This window comes from Hordeum vulgare, chromosome 3H, assembly GCF_904849725.1.
Source record: "Hordeum vulgare subsp. vulgare chromosome 3H, MorexV3_pseudomolecules_assembly, whole genome shotgun sequence".
In the NCBI taxonomy this organism is placed as follows: domain Eukaryota; kingdom Viridiplantae; phylum Streptophyta; class Magnoliopsida; order Poales; family Poaceae; genus Hordeum; species Hordeum vulgare.
In genome coordinates this window covers 39451053-39457702 of record NC_058520.1, presented here as the reverse complement: position 1 = coordinate 39457702, position 6650 = coordinate 39451053, and the positions used below count along the sequence as shown (strand labels likewise).

At 43.2% G+C, this 6650-nt stretch overlaps 1 pseudogene; it reads left to right on the top strand.

Moving 5' to 3' along the window:
• Positions 1–263: 263 nt before the first annotated feature.
• On the top strand, positions 264–3871 carry LOC123441450 (annotated as a pseudogene).
• Positions 3872–6650: the final 2779 nt, after the last annotated feature.

Here is a 6650-nt window from a genome sequence, read left to right as displayed (position 1 = left end):
GGAACCGCGTGGCCTCGTCCACCACGGTCAGCTGTGCACTTGAGAGTTTTTGGACAGCATGCACTTGACCATTGGTCGTCGGCCGTGACATGCACGCGTTTGCGTTAATCATTGTTGTTCCGACTTCCAAGCTCCTCGCCGACGCGGCAGGCAGCTCATCATGGTTCAAACTTTCACGGGAGGAGAGGGTTTGCCAGAGCTCCATGGCCCTTGTCTGTCGTCTCACTCACATGCCTCTCTTTCCATGCACACCCTCTTTCAGTATGTCTGCTGTATATGCCTACAAGGACATTGACCGCCAACCGCGGCATTCGGAGCAAGCCGGTCCAATTTACAACGGCAGCACCGCGTGGCCGGCGTCTTCGATCGCGTGCAGACCGGACCTGCAGGGGTCGTTGCTTTGGCGCGAGACGAGCCGAGGTCGCCGCGTCCATCATTTGCTCCTCTGCAGAAGGCAGTACGGTTCACGTTCCAGTTGGCAGGCAAGAAGGGAACGGCACCATATATAACCCTGAGCACCAGCTTGAAGAAGTAAAGCAGATAAGCAGTAGAAAGATGAGCTCTCCTAGGCGCCTGCAGGTTCTCCTACTCCTCGCATACTACTGCTCCACCTCCACCCACATTGCTGCCAGCGGCGGCAATGGAACCACAGTCCAGTGCCTCCCTGATCAGGCTGCATCTCTCCTTCAACTGAAGCACTCCTTCTACAAGCCCAACCTCTCGTCATGGGAGCATGGCACAGATTGCTGCCACTGGGAGGGCGTCATTTGCAACAGGGCCTCCGGTCAGGTGATCACATTGGACCTCAGTGATCGTAACCTGCAGAGCATCAGTGGTCTCAGCCCGACACTATTCAATCTCACCTCTCTCAGGAATCTCAGCCTCTCTGGTAATGACTTTGGCTTGACCAACCTTCCTAGATTCGGGTTTGAGCGGCTGATCGAACTCCTCAGTCTCGATTTGTCCAATACACGTTTTTCTGGTCAGATACCCATTGGAATTGCACACCTTGAGAATTTGCTTACGCTTGATCTTTCTGATAATGATCTGTATCTCCGAGAGCCAAGTTTTCGAAACCTCATAGCAAACATGAGCAATCCGAGATCGCTCTATCTTGATTTTGTGCAAATCTTAAGCGATGGATCAACTTGGTCCATTGCTTTAGCAGACTCTGTCCCTCTACTACAGGATATTAGTTTAATTCTGTGTGGAGTAAGTGGTCCAATTCATCATTCATTCTCCCAACTCCATTTTCTGGCAACGATCAACCTCGCAGGTAATGGAATTTCTGGACAGGTCCCTAGCTTCTTTGCACAATTCTCTTTCTTAAGATACCTTATGCTCTTTGGAAATGATTTTGAAGGACAATTTCCCACGAAGATCTTCCAGCTAGCAAATCTCACATATCTTGATGTGTCCTACAACCCCAGCCTTTCCGTGCAACTACCAGATTTTCCACCAGGAAATATTTTGGGATCTTTAGACCTGAGGGAGACAAACCTTTCGGTTGCGATACCAAACTCCCTTTTCCATCTCGACTCGTTGAAAGCCTTACGCCTTAGCACCACAGGATTTCCCAAGCATCTCATTACTTCCATAGCTAACCTTACATCCCTAGAGGAATTGTGGCTCTCAGGGTCAGGAATAGAGAAGCCAGCGCTCTCTTGGATTGCCAGTCTTAAGAATCTGACGGGCTTGATGCTGAAAGACTATAATTTCTCTGGACCGATTCCCTGGTGGATCAGAAACTGTACAAACTTGACGGGCTTACGGCTCGGCAGTAGCAATTTATCTGGAGAAATACCGACGTGGATTGGGAACTTGACCAAGCTTTCATCTTGGATTTATCAGGTAATCGACTAAGCGGTAAGGCAGCCCCCTTCCCTTCTCATATCACATCATTATTACATTATTTTTTGGGAGGTACCTATTGTTCTTTGAGACTTTGACTAATGTTCTCTATCTGCATGCAGGCAAAATCCCAAGCGTTTTGTTCACTCTTCCATCGTTGGAAGGACTAATACTATCGTCAAATGAACTTTGTGGAACTCTAGAAGACATTCCAGACCACCTGTCTACCTCCCTGCACATCATCGACCTAAGCCATAACAACCTTACAGGTCATATAGCCAAATCTTTGTTCGATCTTACGAGGCTTCAGTATCTATCCCTTGACTCGAATCAGTTTGAAGGCACAGTAGATCTTAGCCTTGTTTGGAAGATGAAGGCATTGGATACATTAAGGATCTCCAACAATATGTTATCAGTGATAGATGTTGAGGGTGGCTATCCATTTACTTATATCCCTCGAATCAGAGAACTAGGATTAGCGCATTGCAACCTTACAAAAATTCCTGTTGCATTGAAGTACCTAAATGAGATGCGTTATTTGGACCTCTCAAATAACCGAATAGATGGAGTCATGCCAAGTTGGATATGGGTGAAGTGGAAGGATAGCATATCCAGGCTGGACCTCTCAAACAATATGTTCGCTAGCCTTGAAAACTCTCCATCCATTGTTCATACGCACAATTTATATTATCTAAACCTTAGTTCCAACAAACTGCATGGCACTGTACCTATACCACTCACATCTATGTCCGGGGCTTTGTTAGATTACTCAAACAATAGCTTCTCTTCTATTATGCCTGACTTTGGTAGGTACCTTCCCAACAATACCATTTACCTTGATTTGTCCAGGAATAAATTAAGTGGTCATATACCAAGGTCTATTTGTACCCAACAAGATCTTGAAATACTAGACTTATCACACAACAATTTCAGCGGTATGGTACCATCCTGTCTAATGCAAGGCATCAGCAGGTTGAATACGTTGAAGTTGAGAGAGAACCATTTCAGTGGGATGCTGCCAGAAAATATTGGAGAAGGATGTATGCTTGAAACAATAGATTTGAGCACCAACCGAATCCAAGGGAAAATACCCATATCACTATCAAATTGCCAAGGCCTACAACTCCTTGATGTTGGTAACAATCAAATTGTCGGTTCTTTTCCATCTTGGTTGGATGTTCTTCCACATCTCCGAGTTCTTGTCTTAAGATCCAGCCAACTGACCGGCACCATAAAGGATATTAAAGGTGATTGTACAATCAAAAACTACTTTGCAAGTTTGCAAATACTTGATTTGGCCTCCAACAACTTCTCCGGAAACCTACCAAAAGGATGGTTTAATGAACTGAAAGCAATGATGGAAAATGTCAGTGATGAGGGACAAGTTCTAGGACATGATGCAAATTCAAGTTCAGGATTTTATCAAGATACCGTTACCATCACATTCAAAGGGTCTGATCTTAGTTTCACCAAAATCCTAAGCACTTTCAAGGCAATTGATTTATCAAATAACTCATTTGATGGACCACTTCCGGAGTCAATTGGGAGGCTTGTTTCCCTGCGCGGACTCAACATGTCATACAACAACTTCACCGGACAAATTCCATATCAGTACGGAAACTTGTCTCAGCTGGAATCAATGGATCTCTCAAGGAACCAGATCACAGGGGAAATACCACAGGAGTTACTCATGCTTACTTCTCTTGAATGGTTGAATCTTTCATACAACAACTTGTATGGAAGAATCCCGCAAGGCAACCAGTTCTCAACATTTTCGGACAGTTCATTCGAAGGTAATGCAGGCCTCTGTGGAGTTCAACTCTCAAAGCACTGTGACAATCAAAGTTTGATTGCTCCAAGTGAAGTGGCTCCTCCAGAATCTGACAGCTTGTGGCAGGATAAACTCAGTGTTATCCTTTTGTTCGCGTTTGTTGGCTTGGGATTTGGAGTCGGCTTTGCATTGTCCTTCTTGTTGCGATTGTATTGCCGCATGGAAGGATGGATCTGCAAGCAAGCCTGAATCCATATGTAATAATAGAGCACTTTTTACCGCTATGCATTGTATTAATTTTTCTTGCTTAAAAAAATATGCCACGTGCAAATGGGTTGTACTTTTTTTAGGACGCATATGGGTTGTACTTTTAAATGAGCCAGCTTAAATAAGCCACTTTTCCTGTGGCAGAAGTTACTCATCCGCTTCCTTTTGTTGCGCTGGATAGCCTGCATTGATCAACCTTACGGTACATACAATGATACAGCCATACATAATAGGCAGTGTGTTACTCCCTCCGTTCCTAAATATAATTCTTTTTTGAGATTTTTCATTGGGGGACTACATACGAATGTATATAGACATATTTTAGAGTATAGTTTCGCTCATTTTGCTTCATATGTACTCCCTCCTTATCTAAATATAAGTCTTTTAAGATATTTCACTAGGTGTCTACATACGAAGCAAAATGAGTGAATTTATACTCTAAAGTGTATCTATATACATCCCTATGTAGTTCATTAGTGAAACCTCTAGAAAGACTTATATTTAGGAACAGAGGGAGTAGGTCTTAATAAAATCTCGAAAAAGACTTATATTTAGAAATGGAGGGAGTACATTTTATCCTAAAAATAAGACACAAAGAATGCTTATGTGCCGCACTTGTTAGATATGAGTATATAACGAATCCATCTTCTAGGTAGATACGTATTCTCTGGTTTGTTTTGTACACGATGCTCAAAGATAACAGCTTGTGTTATCAATCAATCAACTAAACAAAAGAAACGACGATTGTTTTAGGGACTTGAACTCTGCCTGAGGTTTTCTTTTTCGGAAGAAATACCTGGGCTAAAACTGAGACGCACTTAGCGTCAACTATACAGCTATAAAGCTGATAGCAACAATCTCAACCAAAAATATCAGTAGAACGAGCACACAGATTGAAATTCCACAAGCCAAAATTGCAGGAGGCTGACGAAATTCAGGAGGGAATTGTTCAGAGCAGTCGGCTCTGATCCTGGCTCGATGCATAAACCAGGATACATTGTTGCCAGCTTGATTTTGTACCGTGATCTGTTGCATCAAATCAAATTATCCATCACCGTAGGCCGTGGAGGCAAAAATTAGTGTCCGGGAGTCTGAAGACGCTGAAGGGCGTGGACGAGCACACCATAAATCCCACCAGCGCCCACTACACCACAGCACTACATTCTTAACACACAAGTTGGTCGATATAACAGCTTCCATCAACAGACAGTTTGTTGGAAAAAAGTATTGCTGACCGATGAGGTATGTTGGGAAAAACCAGACGGGAAAGCCCATTGCCGACCGACAAAGTTTTGCCGACCAACAGACCGACGATAGTAGAAAGAATTGCCGACCGACAGTCCATCGGCTATGTCATGGATCTATCCCGACCGACGACCTGTTGGCCCTTGAAGTAACCTTTCCCGACCGATGTGTCGTTGATATTTTTGTTTTCCCGACCGACTGTCTGTTCTCCATGTATGAACCTTCTCCAATTGATTGCCTGATGGTGGCTTCTTTGCCGACCGACTTGCCATCAGCCCTATCATAAACATTTCCCAACCAACAGTCTGATGATGTTTTGTTTTGTCAACCAACAATTCAGCAGAGGCTGATGATATATATTATTTGAACTTACTTAATGCCAACCAACAATTCAGCAGAGGCTGATGATATATATTATTTGGCCATACTTAAACAATATCAACCACGTTAGATATCTAACTCACCATACAATATGCATGTACCCCGAAATATTAAAACAGATGCAAACATACCAAATTTTGTTGCTCCGTTACACTTGCAAACATTTATGTTTGTTTGCTACAAAATACCCAACTAATTAACAAGAGCCAAAATGTGCATTGTTTCTACTCCATTGTTCCCAGTATGGCTAAATGATCCACCATTACAAAATGATAGCTAAGAGATCCACCATATAGATTTACAAAACGATAGCTAGATCCACTATACAGGCTCAAACTACCATCTTCATGGTGCCTTCCTTGTCCTCTTGTCTTTCCTACAATGTTAACAATAGAGATGACATAGTAAGGGTCATAGCGGATTTATAAAAATGCTCAGTATTTTAAGATTTTTATGTGTTTTTTTACTATAGCAAAACAGAGAGAATCTTGTACTATAGCTAACTGGAGTAGCACACAGCGAAATTTCCACTCGAGTTTGCTAGTAGATTTTATATGGGAGTATTTTTGTTTGTTTACATTGCAGTGCTCGAGTCCGACAACAACAAAAACTCATCTAAATTTCACAAGAATTTCCTCGTGCTAACCAACCTGTCTTGTGGTTTACCAACATATCGCGTACGAACGGGGCCGTTGCAGCAATACAACGGCAAAAGCATGGCCGACAGCAGCAACGTATATAGAGTTCTCCACTGCAGGCCAGCTACGCATATCTATGGAGTATGCTAAGCTACAACATTGTAAGCTACAGCTACAACATTCATGATGGATCCAAATAATGTCTTGTGGAGTATGCTAAGCTACAACATTCTAAGCTACAGCTACAACATTCATACCTGTTGACGTCAGCTGTGCTTCCCTGGCAATGGCTCCAGAAAAGGGCTGATCCTGCAATCTCTGGCGATAGCTAGACGGATGCTTATAACAACTAACCTTCTCCTGCAACGGCACCAGAAGAATGCTGATAGCACTCCCCGACAATGAAATTGGAAGAATGTTGTTGATGGCCCACCAGCGCGTGGGTTCGCAACAGTTTTCGAGGGTAGAGTATTCGACCCAAATTTGTAGGTAAGCCA